Source organism: Cervus elaphus, chromosome 28, assembly GCF_910594005.1.
Source record: "Cervus elaphus chromosome 28, mCerEla1.1, whole genome shotgun sequence".
NCBI classification, from domain to species: Eukaryota; Metazoa; Chordata; class Mammalia; order Artiodactyla; family Cervidae; genus Cervus; species Cervus elaphus.
In genome coordinates, this window is record NC_057842.1 from 22281259 (window position 1) to 22300721 (window position 19463).

The 19463-nt window shown below is 38.1% G+C and overlaps 1 protein-coding gene and 1 long non-coding RNA gene across 4 annotated transcripts in view; one reads left to right on the forward strand and one right to left on the reverse strand.

Moving 5' to 3' along the window:
• The window catches only part of LCA5 (lebercilin LCA5), a 55716-nt gene extending 42882 nt beyond the window's left edge, over positions 1-12834 (reverse strand). Inside the window, exons 1-2 of one of the 3 annotated variants that reach the window (XM_043890282.1) lie at positions 12714-12793; positions 9754-9831 (exon numbers count right to left, since the gene is read on the reverse strand). The gene's annotated coding sequence lies outside the window, so the exon portion shown is untranslated. Of the gene's footprint in view, positions 1-9753; positions 9832-10270; positions 10286-12713 lie in introns of those variants that run through there. The other 2 variants (XM_043890283.1, XM_043890281.1) reach the window with 2 other exon arrangements.
• Positions 791-18553, forward strand: LOC122685470. The gene is made up of 3 exons (XR_006338402.1): positions 791-801; positions 10115-10119; positions 18407-18553. It is a non-coding gene; the product is annotated as an uncharacterized LOC122685470 (long non-coding RNA).
• Positions 18554-19463: the final 910 nt, after the last annotated feature.

The window sequence follows — 19463 nt, forward strand, 5'->3', positions numbered from 1 at the left end:
TGGAAAAGAAGGTATTTATTTAGAAACAAACAAACAAGGTATATATATATGTCTAACGGAGTCACTTTGCCGTACGGCAGTAATTAGCACAGCACTGTAAATCAACCACACTTCAATTTTAAAATACAGAAATGGTTTAAAATCAGTTCGGGATGATAGCTAGCTGCATGCAGCTACTGAACACTGAAATGTGGTAAGTGTGAACGAGGAACTAATTTTTAATTATGTTGAATTTTAATTAAGTGCTAAAAGCCAAATGCACTGGTGGTTAGCTGACTGGACGATACAGCTGCAGAGGAAGGGAGGAAGCCGAGCTGAGGGACAGGGATAGGAGTTAGACTTCTTTATGTTAACTTCTGTAGATTCAACGCTGGAAATCATACTTTTTAGAAATTAGGTTTTTAAAAAGCATTTCCTATGAATCAAAAGAAAATCTAACTGTAGGTGGCTCAGACAGTAAAGAATCCAACTGCAATACTGGAGACCCGGGTTCAATCCCTAGGTGGGTAAAATGCCCTGGAGAAGGAAATGGCAACCCACTCCAGGATTCTTGACTAGAGAATCCCATGGACAGAGGAGCCAGGAGGGCTACAGTCCATGGGGTCATAAAGAGTCAGACACAACAAAGCAACTTTCAATGAACAACTAACACTTTCACTTTCATATATACAGTTGGTGGCAAAGTCACACAGATTAACCAGTACTAACAACTTTAAAGAACACAAACCCTAGAGAGATGATCCTACTGACGAAAGAGGTCCAAAATTTTTCTAAAAACAATGTTCAATAACTGCATTGCTGGTATTATTCTACAATCTAGAAATATGGTCATACTAGAGAGCAAGAAAGATATGAAACACTCGTGATGGAGTGTCAGAAGGGTTCAGGACAGTGCTCCAGGAAGCTCCGATCAGTCAACGATGGGACAATTGCATCTTCAATGAGAACTGTATCAGCAAAGGATTAAAACACATAGAATGTGTTTAAATTCACGAGGTCATATGTTATTTTAAAAAACTAATGAGCTACCTCTGAAAGATACTAAGGAACCAACTCATTCATCTGAAAATTAACAGATGAAGAGGAAAAAAATCCAACATGTATCCTGTCTACACTGTTACAAGCTGTATCTTAGAACAACAAAATAGTAGATAAGAGGAAGTACTTCTTTACAGAATTATTCTAGCTAATAAATTAAAAAGGGGGATATTCGAATGACAGAATTAGAACATTGTCTTTTGCAGTTACTAACGAAATAATGAAACTAGATCATGCTCACTAATGGCTGCTAACACCACAGAAAGTAATCAGACATGGTGTGCCTCCAGAGGAGACGCAACAGTTCCACTGAGGTAATAGATTCCTTCTGCAAGAAAAACAAAATCTGACTTTGATCAAACTTCTAAACTGAAATGACAATTTATAGAAAATACAGGGGACAGAGGTAAAAGGAAGCAATTAGCAAATGTGGTACAAGGAAGAGGTACAAGGACGTAATTAGCAAAATGTGGCCAATTCTGTAGGACCAACTGGCTTCTTTAACATAAATTGCAAGCAGAAAAAGAAGAGATGGGGAGAGCTTTCTTTATATTTTAAAAGCCTCAGGAACACAAACAACTGCCATCTATGAGCCTTGTTTCAATCCTAATTCAAACAAATTATGTAAAAGAAAATTATAAAATTATAAAACTGAGAAAATTAAAACACTGACTAGATATTTAATGACATTAAGGAACTGCTATTGCTTTAGGTAAGATCATGATATTGTGGTTATTTTTTTTTAAAGAGTCCTTATATTTCGAGGCAGATGTTGAGATATTTATAGATAAAATTATATAATGTCTGGAGTTTACTTCAAAATAATCCATGGAGAAGGAGGTAAAAGTATATGTTAAATAAGACTGGCCATGAGTTAGTAAAACAATGTAAAAACTGTGGAGACCTGCAGCTTCATTACTCTAAAATCACTGCTTTTGTATTTGTTTGAAATTTCCCTTAGTAAAAAAAAGATTTTTAAAAAATCAAGCAAACTAACTTAGAACTTAGATTTTATTGCCTGGCAATCTCACTCACTGTTAAAATTAGCTTTTTGAGCTGAAATCAGCAAAGGCAAGGACTAATATTAGAAATATATAAATCAGTCTGAAGCTTTCACTTTGCAAATCATGAAAGAAAATATTTACACATGTAAAAAACTGTCCAAGAAAAAAGGATAATGAATTAAAGCAATTAAGTGGATCCATCACTTATCAGCTGTGCAAATTTCAATCTACATCTAAATCTCAATTTTCTCCTCTGTAAAATGGAAATAATAATGGTATCTTCCTTAGAAAATTGCTGTGACAACTAAATGGAATAATTTACTATCACACAGTAAGCACTTGGTAAATATCGATAATTATATTTATAATACAAACATACAAGATGCTCGGTAAATTCTGATTAACATTCCCTGTCAAAGACTTTCGGTTTTAATTTTTTAATAGCATAATTAAAAGTTGACTATATGATACGGATGAGGATTATTTCTGTTTATATGCATGTAGCAGAAGTAGTTCCCTATGACCTATCCCCTCTAAGTCAGGAATCCACCTAACTTTTCTTGCAAAGGGTAAGAATCCACAAAAACATTACCTGTCATTCATCTCATATGTACCAACACTAGCTCTCTCCCTACCCACCCCCCGCCCCCAATATATGCATCTTTTAAAAAAAAAAAAAAAGAAACAAGGAATTGTTATCCAAGTCTTGTTGCCTAGGACAACTATTTTAATGGCCTATACTTTTTTGCTTATACTATTCCTTTTTATTACTATAGTTGATTCAAAATATTGTGTTAGTTTCACTGTGTGTATACATGCATGCTAAGTCGCTCCAGTCGTGTCCGACTCTTTGTGACCCTATGGACTGCAGCCCGCCAGGCTCCTCTGTCCATTCCCTTCTCCAGGGGATCTTCCCAACCCAGGGGTTGAATCCAGGTCTCCTGCATTGTAGACCTGGGTTCCATCCCTAGGTTGGGAAGATCCCCTGGAGGAGGGCATGGCAACCCACTCCAGTACTCTTGCCTGGAGAATCCATGGGCAAAGGAGCCTGGCGGGCTGCAGTCCATAGGGTCACAAAGGGCCAGGCACAACTGAAGCGAGTTAGCAACACGCAACTACACGTTGGTTATGCAGAGTTTTTTTTTTTAGAAAAAAAACATTCTTCTTACCACTGATATCTATCAGTTTCTTAGTCATTCTATCTGTAGCCTGAAATCTGTTATTCTTCTTCTTAAGGACATTTTTTCTTGGAGACCAGTGATTTCCTATTCTAACTAAAACCAATTACTTTCTACTTACTGTACCACTGTCATTCTGGAGTTATTTTTATTGTACTTCTATGTTAATCTACCTTTTCTAGGAGTCCATGTCATTTTTATTAGTTTTCATTGTGTTCACTGCTCCATATTCTCACGTAACTTCTTCAGGAAGGGTCACCTGAAGTGAAAGCTCTGAGTCTTTGTATGCCTGAGAGTGTCTTTATTTTGCCTCATACTTGATTGTTTTCGTAGGTTCCAAATTCTAAGTCATTCTCTCTCAGAACTTTGGAGACACCGCTCCACTGTCTTTAAAACTTCAGAGCTGCTTATGAGATGTGACAGTCATTCTTTTATTCAACATATGTTTCTTGTGCTCTCATTATGCAACAGTAATGAAAAAAACAATGAAAAATCTCTGCCTTACGGAGTTTACACTCTAGTTTTGTCCACCTGATTCTCATTCTTTATAGGTAATCTTTAAAAAAAAAAAAAAAACTCCTTAGTTGCCTTTAGGCATTTCCCTCTTGCTATACTGAAATGTCACAAAGATGAACACACAGGTGTGAGGTTTTTTTTTTCATTGTGTTGCCCTTTTCTTCCTTATTGTGCTTAGGTTACATTTTTGATAATTGACTCTCCCTTTACTCTTTTTTAAACTTCTACTGGTTAAATAACAGACTTTGTCTTTTTGTTCTATTTTCAAAGACATTTACTCAATTTATCTTCAAAACCATCCAGGATTTTTGAATTTGTGCAAAAATCTTATTTTCTAAGAACTCTTTCTTGTTCTGATTTTTTTAAAACAATTATTCTATTCTTGCTTTAATGAGGCAATACGTTTTCTTCCCCTGAGAACACTCTAAACAAACATTTTGTGTAAGATCTCTTCTGATGCAGAAATTATCTGTTTCACATAGCTACAGTTTTTCACTTTGTTTAGCCTAGGCTTTTTAAATACTGCTAATTTCTTTGAATTTTTGGTCACCCATAGGAAAGAAGAAAAAGGATGAACAAAACTGCACGTGAGCATGGCCTCCTGACAAGCAGACGTTGCTTCAGGGTGAGCAACAAAGAATCAGCACTATATGGGGGACTGACTGAGAGTTAGCAAAGAGGAGGGATTCTCTCCAAACACAAATGTCCACCATGGCAACTCTACTTTTTAAGTGTCATCTTTGTTTTCATTTCCAGAAGAAATTACATCTGTATTTTTTAATGGGAAAGAGAGGAAGGGGTGAAGGGCAGAGAGAATCACACTGACTGTTGATGTGCACAGGCTTGGGTGGTAAAGGAGAAACAACTATTCCATTCATCGTTTTTCAATTATTCTTTCTTCCCATTTTTAATTTTTCCTTTCTTTTTAAATCCTAAGATTCTCTGAGAATCTGCAGGATACATCAGAATACTTCTTTCCCTCCTGAGTATCTTGTGACATAGTTCTCTTTGTTCTAATCTGTTCCATGCATCATTTCCCTTTCCTGTTTCAGAAATGTGTTGTATTAATAATCTCTCATCCACTGAGAGTACTCTATCATCCTTTCAATGTTAAAGGTTTATTCTCTTTTATCTTTAATGTGATTTTAATGTTGTCTCCAACTAGAAGAAAAGACAAATACATATGGTCAGATCTACATCTTTAACAGCAAATATAACTTTTTTTTAAAGTAAATGGCTATTTCTTTCTTTTAAATTTATTTTTAATTAGAGGATAATTGCTTAACAATGTTGTGTTGGTGTCTGCCACACATCAACATGAATCAGCCACAGGATGAGTTATCTTTAGGCTAACTATTCCTAATAAAAATGCTCAAACTTTTAACAGAACTTGATATAAGCAATCACTTTTCCAAAGTTTATGAAATTACTATTCAATTCATACACCTATTGAATTCAGTCAACAAAAATTACTAATGGCTACAGATGCCGTTAGTAGCCAATGAGGAAATTAAGATGAGCAAAACATACTATGAGTTCAGTTAAGGTAGGGTCTGGCTCTTCCATGACGGCCAGTTAAGGAAAAAAATCACAGTAAATTATACTATGTATCCTTTATATAGTCCCTAAAAATATTACATGTTAACTACATGAAAGCATTTTTTAAAGTGATAAATTCAGCCCCAGGACAGCACATATATACAGAGAAAACTATAATTTGAAAAGATACATGCAACCCAATGTTCACTGCAGCACTATTTACAATAGCCCAGATGTGGAAGCAATCTAAAGTCCACTGACAGAGCAATAGATAAAGAAGATAAGGTACATATATAGAATGGAATATTACTCAGCCATAAAAAGAGTGAAGTAATGCCATTTGCAGTGGAGGCCATGGATGGACCTAGAGATTTATCATATTAAGTGAAGTAAGCCAGAGAAAGACAAGTATCATATGATGTCACTTACAAGTAGAATCTAAAAGAAAAATGATACAAATGAACTTATTTATGAAAGAGACTCTCAGACTTCAAAAACAAACTCACCTTTACCTAAGGGGAAACACTGGGTGAGGGACAAATTAGGAGTTTGGGATTAACATATACACATTACTATATAAAAAATACATAATCAGCAAGGACCTAGTGTACAGTACAGGGAACTCTATATTCTGTAATAAGCAATATGGGAAAAAAACCTGAAAAAGAATAGATACATGTACATGTATAACTGCATCACTTTACTGTCCACCTGAAACTAACACAGCATTGTAAATTAACTATACTCCAATAAAAAATTAAAAAAAGAATAGTCCCTGGAACACTAGACAACATTTTCTTCCCTTTGCAAACTTCTGATTACTTAGCATCCATGCCAAAAAAAGGTAGGCTATTTTAAAAATATGTATAGCATATTATGTTACAATTCTTTATGACAACAAACAAGCATTCCTTAGAATGTATAGCAACCCGAAAATCTAAACATTCGTAGAGAATGGAAGTTTAGACACTTGTGAAAATTTTCTTTTATAAAAACACAGTTGCCTGGCTGACACTGCTGCCAGAAAAAACAGTTCAAACAAGCAAACAGGAAAACAAAACAAGTTAAAGAACATACACAAAGTATTAGACCAAAAAGACGAAAGGCAAGAAATGGATACAGACAAGATAATGCAACTATTAGAATAATAACTAATAAGTTTGTTACAAAGTACAAGAAAATAAAAACCCATGAATTACTACTAGTTAAACAAGATTATGTAACAATTTAGCACTGGAAGGAACCCTAAGAAATCGGTCCTTTCTTTGCATTTTTAAGGAAACTAAGACCCAGAAAATCAAAGTGATTTACCCAAGACGGCAATTTATCTAAGGTCACAGAGTTAGTAAAATCTGAAATGGACTACCAGTTTTCTGATTCTTAGTTGAGGGACCTATTCAATACTTCAATAGCAACAATCCGGTGAGAAATACCTTATCTTTAAAGGTGCCTCCATCTGCAACTACATCTCTTTATGGCACTCCCCTGCTAAAACTGAAGAAGCATTGCTGCTCCTTCTAAGAGCTAAACTTCTCACCTGCCTTCTTTTCCACTCCTCCTCTCCACTCAAGGACTGCACACCTGCAATTCAGCCCTCTTTACTGGGTCATTCCTACTAACAGGCTCTACTAAAGCTGTTGCTTGGCTCCAGGTCCCCATTGCATTTACAACCCAATTTCTCCACTCCAATCTTCCAGTAAAAGAATTCTATTCTATCTATACCAGAATAGTCTTCCCAACCCAGGAATCGAACCCAGGTCTCCTGCACTGCAGGCGGATTCTTCACCAACTGAGCCACCAGGGAAGCCCAATCTATACCAGAATATTATACTATATGATAATCTAGAACGTTATACCTCTACTTCCTTCCCAACATTTTTCTAAATTTGCACTAGTCAGGTTTTCATCTTGACCATTCCCCTGAAATAGCTTTTATCAAAACAAACAATGAGGTTCATCCTGGCAAAATCCAAAAATCGCTTTTCTGTCCTATTTGTCCTTGACCTCAGAGAGCATTTGAAGACTAACCATTCACTCCTTCCTACAACATTCTCTTTATAACTTCCACAGTCTCCTGCTTTCCTGGCTTTCTTACCACCTCACTGGCTATCTCTTCGTCTTCTTTATCTGTCTCCTCATTCTGATCTCTACAGGCTGGAATACAGAAGACACCATGTATTAGGCCCTCTTTTATCTACACTCTCTTCTTAGGTGATCTCATCTAAACGTCACTTACCCTGCCTTCCAGATTCATATATTCACTTTCCTGTTTGACAACTCCAGCTAGGTATCTAAACATGCCAATACAAAATCATGATCTGTTCGATTTCTACTCCCACCAACTCTTTCCTATTTTTCTGACCTCAGTAAATGGCATTTCCATCTACTAAATTATCCATGTCACAAACTGAAGGATCATCCTGGATTTCTTCTTAACCTTACATCCCACAACCAAACCATCTGTAAAACCAGGCTGGTTTATCTCCAAAACATATTCCAAATTGGATGATTCCTTATCATCCCCACTGCTACTGCCCTGGTCCAAACCACCATCTTCTCTCTGCAATAGCCTCCTAACTGATATCCTGCTTTCATCCTTGCTGCCCCAGTTACAGAAAGCTACGTGACACAGAGATCAGACAGCATCAAGCAGATCTTCGGCTTAATACCTTTCAATGGCTTCCAATAGTCATCAGATTCCTTAATTAGACCTACAAACTCCTGTAAGATCTGGCCCTCCTACTTACTTCTCCATCCTGATCTCATGCCTTATCTCTTCCCCTCATCTTCTGCAGCTACAGTGGCATTCTTTTGTGCCTCTAACGTGCCAAACCTGTCACCAACTCAGCGATCTGCTGCACCTTTTGCCCAGGACCTTCCCTTAGAACTTCACAAGGGTGAGATTACTCTGATTTTCTTCACAGACTTCATTACTATTGGGAATAATCTCACATTTGTCTCTTCCTGTTAAATATAAGACCCATGGGAACAGAAACCTTATCTGTCTAGTTCACCAGAATAATCACAATACCATGTATTAATCTTTTTGTGAAATGAATGATTAATCTATAATGCTATTTTGAATACAATATTAGTAGTTTCATTCAATAAAATGTACCTTTCTATTTTAAAGGAAATAATTAAATCATCCCACATTCAACTAATTGCATAAGACTTACATAAATCTCTAAAATGCCTAAGAAGGGAGAAAATGAACAAGTCAAAAGTTTTGCTCTGAGCCATTCCCATCATAAAGTTGGAATATTCTTACTGGGTTAATTTTAAATGACGGAAATAACCTGTAGCGCTTCAGACAAAATAAATTTCACCTGAAGTTACAAATATAAACTAGTCACATTAAGTGAACAAAATTTTTTTCTTAAAAAATTATCAACAGAGAACACTGAAGATTTATACTTCACGTGTAACTCTCCAGCTAATTTAAACTAATTTTTTGTGACATAGAATGAATCAGTTAACAGTTGTTCATCTGTTTCTCTTAATTGTACAAGGGTAACCAGATAAAAACAAAAACTATAAATCTTGTCCAATTTCAATTTCTAAATTGTTTATCTTCCAAAAGTGGCCAGGAGTGCTACTGTGGCAATGCTAGAAAGCCATCAAACCTACCACTTATCATTTTCCAACTGGTCTTTAAATAAAGTCCCAAGTAGTACACATCACAGGTCAGAAAAAAGATACCAGAAGCTTCTGCAGTAACAGAATTGCCTCCTATAAAGGATACACAAATCCAGTTTCAAATGAATCAGAAAGTAAACCAAAGCTGCAGAGTCCACTGTATATTGAATATTATAATAAGCATCTGATCCACATGACTTTAAGAAAAATTCATTTTAAGAAAAAGAAAAAAAAAGTATGTAAAATCAAAGAACTGTTCATTTCCTGTCATTTCTCTGTGTTCAGCTTCTTTGCATAAAACATTGCTACCTGGCTACCTCTGCTGCCAACAAGAGTTCACACAATAGCCAACTAGATGAGTGAAATAAAAATAAACCAGGAGAGAAAGATACGAACAATACTTACCCTCTCTCCCACTAAGAACACTAATAACTGAAGATGAGATTAAGGTAAAAACAATACTGCTGCATTAAAGCTATAACTCTTTCTCTCCTATAAGGGAGAAAGGATTAGAAACAAGTAGTGTTTCCATTCCTCTACTTCTCAACATTCTAGGACGTTGCTAAGTGGTTCCTTATCCTACATATATTTACACAGCACTGACTTTTGCTTAAAAATCAAACTATGTTTAGATTTTAAGTATAGTTTTCTAGACTTTAGGTCAGATGACAGTAAAGGCTAGACTTAAGATTTAAGGTATAATCAACTTCTTTTAAACAGCACATTGAAACATGGGTCAAACTAAAGCATCTTAACTACAGTATGTATTCCCAAACTTCAGTCAGTTAAATGAAAACATCACAGAATATTCATTCATTCGGCATTTACTGAATACCTACCATCAGGCACTGAACTATGGATAAAGCTGGAGACACAAAAATGAGACAACTGGTCCCTACTATTAAGAAACTTCCAGCCTGAAAAGAAAGATAAATAGTATTAAATACTAATGATAAAGGGAAGTATCAGAAGCTGAGGAAACGCAAAACTATGATTACAGGACCAAAGGGTGTTTGGGAAGACTGCCAGAGGAGAAAATGCCTAAAATTGAGTCATTTGGTATAGCAGAGGTCAAGTACAAGTATGATTTGGGTTGCGTATTTGTGTTCTATGGGGGCAAGATGACAGCTAAGGTTAGCAAAGAAGACAGCTGATGAAGCAGGACTCTATTTCGGTAAGAGGAAACATGTGCAAAAGTAGAAGGCGTGAGATAAACTGCAAACAGTTCATAACTGTGCTGTCCAAAGCAGTGATGACTGAGAACCTGAAATACAGCTAGTTAAAACAGAAATAAGCTGTTAAAGATAAAATACACATGGGATTTTGAAAACAGTATATGAAAAGAACGTAAAATACCTCTTTAATCATCTTAATATTCAATGTGTGTTGAAACAGCATTTTGGATATCTTGGGTTAAATAAAATATATTATTAAAACTAATTTCACCTGTATGTACTTTCTTGGGCAGTTCCTGAAAATTACATATACAGTTCACATTATATTTCTATTGGACAATGCTGGTTTAAAATGATTGTATTGGCTGGGGGTAGTGATAAAGTATGGATAATAATAAGTGAGATAGAATTAAGAGGAAGAGACCGTTACAAGAAGGGTTTTTATGCCATACTAAGTTGATTGAAAGCAAAGGATCTTCAATAAGATTAAAATGACCAACCCTGACAAAGATCTGACAACGATTCAAAAATAGAATGATTCATCCTCAACCCAAGAACTGGAGAGCAACAAAGCTTAAGGAATAATAACAACTGGCCTTGAGATCAGGTGACAAATGACAGAAGTTTGAACTAAGGTTCGGTAACTTAGAAATACAGAATGCAGAATTGATTTAGACATGTTTATCAAGTAAAATAAACCGGACTTTGTGGCCTATTATACGTGGAGTAGGAGAACGAACCTAAATAAACCCTTGAAAAATTGGGTGAATATGGTACCATTCAACAGGACAGATTTGGCGGGGAAACCTGATGAGTTCAATATCAGACACAGTGAGTTGAGGATGCCTATGGGAAATCTATGTGGAAATACCAAAAAAATAATTATATAAATTTGTAGCTACCTCAAGTGTTCCAGGAAAGAGATTAAAAAATGCATTGTATATTGATAAAAATATGGAAGGTGGAAGTGAAAATTATCAAAAGCCTGAGAATGAACTCAGCCAAGAAAAGAATACAGAGTGAACAGAAGACAGAAGACTGAATTATGAGGAAACACAATAATTAAGTGGTGGATAAAGGAGGATTCTATACAGGAGATGAGGAATGACAGGCAGGAGAAGAACCAGGGGAGAGATTAGCATGTTTATCCTGTTTATCCTAACAGTCCTCTACTGTGTCATACAGAATTATGGTTCCATGATTGTTTAACAGAAGAGATGTGACTCTGACAAAAGAAAAATCACTTTTCTAAAGTCACAGTTTTTGACATCTAAAATGACACTCTGTCAACTTAAGAGAATCAAAACAAATTATTTCCTATTATGTTTTGAATAAACATGCAAGTCAACATTCAGCAAAATCCTAAAGTGAAATATTCAGAACAGTAAAATAAATTTCCAATGTAAAACTACAACTGAAAAAGATGAAAATAATAACCACACTAAGGTGAGCAAAAAATAATCTCCAGAACTGTATCCTTTTCTGTTTTACTGTTTTCCAAGTTGCCTGAGGCCCCTTCAACAACAACAAAAATCATTTAAATGATGACTTTGATCCCAAAGAGATGGCTAATCCAAACTCTCAACCTGAAGTAAAGGACCATCATAAACGTGTAGGTGCCCAAGTGTACTTTTGTAGAGACAGGAGCCAAAACTTTCTTCAGACTTTCAAGGGGGTGCTCCACAACTGAAAATCACCACTCAGGGCAGACTATTTAATAACCAATTCTTTTTTTCACTTATGTAGGTATAGATGTGGACAGTCTCAATAAATTTAATCTTCACGGTATCTATACCATTCCCATTCTGAAATGGGAAAAAGTGATGCTAGTAATTTGTTCCTAGCCAGGAATCTGTTACTAATTAATGTTTGTAGATTATCCAAGGCCGCAAAGTGCATGAGAGGGATTTAGGCTCAGGTGAGTCAATGAGAGGGGGTTAAGCCCAGGTGAGTCAGAGAGGAGATGAAGCTCAGGCGACCTGGACCCATGATCTTCACCACTGTTAAACACTATCCCGTGGTCCTGCCAACCTAAAACACCAAGTATTTGAGCACCCACTCCAACTCATCTACGCCAAAAAGGCATTTTTTTTTTGGCCAACTCGTTCCTCCTCTCATCCCATCTCTGAAGGTTTCATAAGAATTTCACAGCCTGCACCAAAGATCCTCTCCACGCTAACCACAGTATTCCACTTCCCATCATTTATCATCCCAGAGCTACCCAAAGGCTCACAGCTTCTTCCCCCTTCTTGACTCTAGTCCTCCTTTCCCATTTCAGTCTACAGGCCTCTGGGGTTTTCTAATAACTCCGAACCCCTTTCTCTAAGTACTCCTACAATGCGTTCCCTTCCTTCTCTTCCCGATTCCCAAATCAACCTTTTCCCCCAACTCTTTCCCCTCAAATTCCCCTCCTCCCGGGACCCTCCTACGTGCCGGGCTCGAGATTTACTTTCCTAGGGACTTTCTCCTCCCCGCGCCCCCAAATCCTCCTCCATCCCTAATCCTTTAACAAGTCCACTCGCACGCCCCTATCCACGAAAAACACTTCGCCAACGGCCCAAAAGCCGGGCCTCACCCCGCACCCCCAACTCCCCCCATGTCTCCACGCCCACCCCAAAGCCCACCTCCAACCCTCTCCGGCCCCTCCTCAGCGCCGACGCGGCGCCCGCCGCCTTGCCTTCTCTCCGCGGGGCCTCGGCGTCTGTCGGCTAAGGAGGGGGTGGGGGGTGCCTGACTCGGCTGCGGGGGGCAGGGGAAGCTGCGGGGCGGGCGCGGAGGGGGCCGGGGTGCGGGAGGTTTGAACACTGCGCTAGAGCAGGGGCGGAAACGTAAGCCCCGGGCGGCCACAGCGCGGCGACCTCGACTCCAAGGTAACGGAGGCGGAGGCCCAGACTGCACCGCGGGGCGCCGGCAGCCAATGATATGCCCGCCCCCGACTTCCCATTGGCTTCTGTTGTTACAGGATTCTCTTTCTATTGGCTTCGGTGGAACTGGAAGGCGGAACGATGCGTACAAGGGAAGGCGGCCATTGGCTGACCGCTCTCGCTGTGGCAGCTGAGGAGAGGGCCGAAGCCCTGCGAGCCGCAGACCTGAGAAGCGCGCTCGGCGCTTTTTAGGCTCCGCGGAGGCAGTCATGGCTGCAGAGGGTCTAGGGGCTTCGTGGGTGGTTGGGAGGTGAAAGCCTCTGCTGAAGTGAATTGTAAAAATGAGCCACTGCCTAATTGAAAACATTGAAAATTGTCTCGGATCGCTTTGGAAATCACTTGGTTTGGAATTAGAAACAGCCAGTCGCTTCTCTGTTTTTAGCCCTGAAATTGCTGATTTTCAAGAGGATGTGGAGTAACCATAATGATTCTTCTGCCTCGAAGTCCTGGCTTTCGTGAAGGACGAAAGCGCCCCGTGTTTTAGAAAGGGTTTGAGGTGGAATGACATGTGAAACATTTGCGTGTGTGTTTTTTTTTTAAAGGAAACATCTGTGGCGCATGCCAGTAACTATTAAGAGCTGCTGTATGGCATATTTTCCCTTTAGAAATAATAGTGTATTAAACGGCATTAATCGCGGGAGGCGAGGAAGGTTAAAAAAAAAATCCTCTTTGTGATGAAGGTCCTTTTAAGCCTTTCAAAGCCTTCTGATGATATCAAGATGGTTTAACACCACACTCCGCTGTCTCGCCATTGTTAAAAGCTCTAGAACTTGCATTCTGCAGACAATCTAATTCTTGAAGGCAAAGGTGTTCTAATCAACCCTTGCCATGAATTATGATAATTCCTTTTCTTGCTTGGCCTTGTTTTAGACTTACACACTTTCAAACCTTTCATTTTATCCTATCAATATATTTCAAGTTAAAGATTAACCCACTTAAACAATATCATGTGTGCCTGCGTGATCGCTTCAGTCCTGTCCGACTCTGCGACCATATGCACCATAACCCGACAGTCTCCTCTGCCCATGGGGATTCTCCAGGCAAGAATACTGGAGTAGGTTGCCATGCCCTCCTCCAGAGAATCCTCCCTACGCAGGGATTGAACCCTCATCTCTCATGTCTCCCACATTGGCAGGCGGATTCTTTACCACTAGTGACACCTGGGAAGCCCAAACAATACCATAATTAAATATAATTTTCTCTATGCGCTAATAATCGCTTGAAGAAAGTAATTATGTTAGTGAAAAAGATGAGTAATGTCAGAAAATGCACTGAAATAACTTTTCATTAATTTGTTTAAATGCTAATATTCTTCACTAAAATAGCTCACTAGTTAGTACTCCGTAAAGGAGATCAGTCCTGGGTGTTCATTGGAAAGACTGATGCTGAAGCTGAAACTCCAATATTTTGGCCACCTCATGCGAAGAGTTGACTCATTGGAAAAGAACCCTGATGCTGGGAGGGATTGGGGGCAGGAGGAGAAGGGGATGACAGAGGATGAGATGGCTGGATGGCATCACCGACTGGATGGGCATGAGTTTTAGTAAGCTCCAGGAGTTGGTGATGGACAGGGAGGCCTGGTGTGCTGCGATTCATGGGGTCGCAAAGAGTCAGACACGACTGAGCGACTGAACTGAACTGAAAGTTAATACTACATAGTTCAGTGGATTACTTTTAAAGGAAGTTGTATAAAGAGTCGAAAAACCCGAAAGACAAATAAGTCTCCAGAATCAACTGAGGTTTGCTAGCACTCAAGGACAGTTGAGAATGAATGGTATTTATTCAGCCATCACAATTTGATAGTCAGTGTAATCTCATTCTATCTTCACCCAGATACTAGACGGGTATTGTTATTCATCATTCTACCTGAAGAAAAAGATTCTGAGAGGTTAAAGGACCTACCACTAGATACCAAAGTAGTAAGTGGTTGAACCAAGATTTAAGTCAAGTTAGCTAAATTCGAGGTTTCAAGTTTAAGGCCTTTAATATGTTTCACCAACAAGTTGGTAAGAGTTTCTGGAAAGCAAGAAAGAACTGAAAAGTTTAAGAAGCTCCATAAAATTGTCTAATTGGATGTGACACATTTTCAAGATCTTTACAATGTAGAGTTTTATTCACTCTACATATCATATTTGAAATAACAGTGACTATCAATTTATTGGACCTAGGAAAATGATCAAAAGAATTTATAAACCTACAGAAGTTAGAGATCAGTTTATTGAACTAGGTTATCCCAAAATAGATAATTTCAGATGTTTTTATGTGATTTTACACGATTTTGATATTCTGATAGGACTAGAATTTTCTAAGATTATACCATTTGCCATCTCATTTCACTATACTACATAGAATTCTGCTTTTCAAAAAAAAAAAAAAGGAAGCAAAATCAATAAAACTACACCTTTATATTTCTGCCACTTGAAATTATAATCAACAGTAAACAGGCTTCTTCTTGTTTTTAAAGATTATATTTATGAAAAAATTATTCTAATAATCATTAAGCACTTTAGAGTTTTATTTTAATACTCTTAGGCTTACATTGGTATTACAATATCTCCAGATTTAACTGAATGTTAATTTTTTGCAGTACTCTGATTGCCTTGTTTAATGCTATATGGCCAATGATACAGATGATATTAATGAAGATTTTCCTAGAAATGCTTATGAACAGACTTATTTCCATTTTCCATAGGGAGAAACTAAAGTGTTTGAACAATTTGTTAGAAGCTTCATGAAATTAATAGGCAGAGTAGTAAGTAGACTTTGCACCTGTAGACAATCCAGAAATTACAATAACTATAATTTAAAATGGCCATACTAAAAATAATCACAACTTAGAAAGTTCACCAGCATATAGTTACTCTTAGCTAAAATTCAGTTGTCCATGTATACAATTAAAAAAAAATACTGTCGTAGTTTTGTGTGTTTTACCTAGATATGTGATACATAATGCAAAATTCAAAAATTCTAAATCTAACTTTTGGTGATATATTGCTAGAAAATTTTAAATTCATTAATAAATTCCAGGTAAATAGTAGATTGTCAGCACATACTATTAACTTTAACATAATCTAATACACCAAGTGTTTAAAAGAAATTGAGTGACTTCCCTGGTGGCTCAGTGGTTGAGGATCCACCTTCCAATGCAGGGGACACAGGTTCCATCCCTGGTTGGGGAACTAAGATCCCACATGCTGTGCGGCAGCTAAGCCTACAAACCACAACTAGAGAAGTTACAATGAAAACCCAGCACGACCAAAAAAAAAAAAAAAAGAAATTGAATGGCTTCAGAAAACTTGAGTATAAAGAACAGTAAAGTTGGAGACACAGAAAGTGGTCTCCTCGTATAAGAACAAATTTAGTCTGATTGTTGTTATTATTTGCCTTTGCAGTACAGAAAGGCTGATACCCTTTGATTATTGCTTTATTTAAGTAAGGGCTTCCCTGGTGGCTCAGATGGTAAAGAATCTGCCTGCAATGCAGGAGATGCGGGTTTGGTCCCTGGGTTAGGAAGCTCCCCTGGAGTAGGGAATGCCTACCCACTCCAGTATTCATGCCTGGAGAAATCCATGGATGGAAAAACCTAGTGGGCTTCCCGCTACATGCTGTACTACATGACTGCAGTCCATGGAGTCCCAAAGAGTTGGACATGGCTGAGTGATTAACATACTTTTCTTTAAAGGATAAATTTTATTTGATCACTTTGAGAGTTACAAGTTAATTATTTTGTTAGTGGAGAAAGAAAAGTATTGAGATATTTACTAGTACTTTTCTTTCATAATTGGTGAGTAAATCACTAATAGTTTCTCAATTTCATGGAGTCTATTTGAATGGGGGAGGGGGTGTTGCGTTTGTTTTGCATGAATGTGTTAGTAAGTGAAAATCGCTCAGTCCTGTCACTCTTTGCGACCCCATAGAGTGCAGCCCACCAGGCTCCTCTGTCCATGGGATTCTCCAGGCAAGAATACTGGAGTGGGTTGCTATTTCCTTCTCCAGGGGATCTTCCTGACCCAGGGATTGAACCCTGGTCTCCTGCATTGCAAGCAGATTCTTTACCATCTGAGCTTTGTTTTGCATAAAAAGAACGAAACCCAAAGTTGGTTTAAGCTAGTTTTTAATACATGTTTTCATATTTTGTTCCTCCACAATTACATCTTTAAGTAAGTCACTTTTAGATCAAAATGCTGTCTTCAACACAGTAGGACTAGCATTGAAGGAAAATGTAATTCTATTTGTATTCACATTATTCAATGTGAAAGGGAGAATAATATAATTTCCTTAGTAGATAACTTGCCTGTTCTCAACTGAAAATAACCCACAGGAGATTCTGTTAAAATAAGTGACTAAAAAAAATAAATAAATAAAATAAATAAGTGACTATTTTTAATTGACAATAAACATCCTATGTAAAGAAAAAATATTCCTACTACTTCAGAGTTCTAGCAGAATAGCCAGCTATTTTTTCAGTGAAAACAGGTAAATGGCATAGAAGAACTGCCATTTGGAAAATGGAAAATCTGAACTAGAAACCTTCATTCATTCATTAAATACATATTGAGTACTTGGGGGAATACAGAGATGAAAAATGAAGTTGTCTTCCAGCTGCCTGCTATCTAATGAACAAGAAAGGTAAGTCTTTCTGATTGCAGATCCTATGCAATAAGGGCAATTATAAACATATGCCTAAGGTGCTAAGGGGACTTGGAGAAGAAGCTCTCAACTCATCCTGGTGGCCCAGATATGCTTCCCAGAGGAAATGACTCTTGAATTAGAGTTTATGTCACATAAAGCTAACCAGAAGTGGGAAGAAATAAATAAGGCAGAAATAAATCAGTATATACCCAAGCAGGACAGCACATGCCCAGAGAGGCAGGGCAAATCCTTCAGTAAACATCACAGGGCGGGCGTGGGGAAGCGTAGAGCATACACTGGGTGAGGGAATGGCGCCCTCTCTCCAGTGTACACCTGAAGAGGAAGCAAAGGCTAGATTTTAAATGAATTGGTTTTTTTAAATGTATTCACTTGGCTGTGCTGGTTTTAGTTGCAGCACACGGGATCTTTGTTGCATCATGAGGGCTCACTAATTGCAGCGCATGAACTCTTTAGCTGCTGTGCATGACCTGAGCTGCTCCAAGGCTTGGGAACCCTAGTTCCCCAATCAGATCAGCGATCGAGTCTATGTCCCCTGCGTTGCAAGGTGGATTTTTAACTGCTAAACCACAAGGGAAGTCCCTAAATGCCCTTTTAAGCTTCTGTTTAATCCCAAAAGCCATGAGGTAGTGACGAATAAATTTTGGGATCGATATGATTTGATCTCTGCTTTAGAAAGAATTGACAGGCTTGCCTGGGAGCTCAGACAGTAAAGAATCTGCCTGCAGTAAAAGAGACCAGAGTTCGATTCCTGAGCTGGAAAGATCTGTGGAGAAGGGGATGGCTACCCACTCCAGTATTCTTGCCTGGAGAATTCCATGGACAGAGGAGCCTGGCGGGCTACAGTCCACGGGGTTGCAAAGAGTTGGACACGACTAAAGCGATTTCTCACGCACGCACACTTCACCAAAGATGGTGAGAACAGAAGGACAAGCATGAACGGTACTTGTCAAGGACAGTAATAGGTGGTTCGGTGACCATGTTTGAGATATCTTTGGGGCATACATTTCTAACATGACTTAGTAATTTCACTCCAAGGCATTTACACAGGAGCTATAAAAACATATATCCAAAAAGTACTTAATCAATAGTGTCTATAACAGCTTTCTTCATATTAGGCAAAATAGGAAACAATTCAAATATCCATCACATGAAAATAAAAATTATAATGTAATGCTGGTCATCAATAGAATTAACGACTGATCAACATGGATAAATTTCAAAGACATGATGTTGAGCAAAAGAAGTCAGACACGAAAAAATATATATATTCTGTATATTTCCATTAATCAGTTCAAAACAGACAAAGTTCATCTGTACCAGTAAAAATCAGAACAGTCAGGTACTGGTTGACTGAAAGAGAGTGAAAGAAAATTTTAGAGTGATGTGAATTTACTATATCTTGACTGAGGTAGTAGTTAAAAGAGTGTTTCCTTTATCTAAACTTATCAGAATTTATACTTTACATGTTTTTCCCTGTATGTGAACTTAACCTCAATTTTTAAAAATGGCTTAGTAAAAAAATAAAAAAGAGTAAATTAATAGAAAAATCTAGAAGTAGACCCAGCTCCAAATATGGTGGTGATTTATCCCCAAGTTCTGTCCGACTCTTGTGACCCCATGCATTGTTGCCCACCAGGCTCCTCTGTCCATGGGATTTTTCCAGGCAAGAATACTGAAATGGGTTGCCATCTCCTTTTCCAGGGTATCTTCCCAACCCAGGGATTGAACCCGGGTCTCCTGCGCTGCAGGTGGTCTCCTGCATTGCAGGCAGAACCTCTACCAACTGAGCCATCAGGG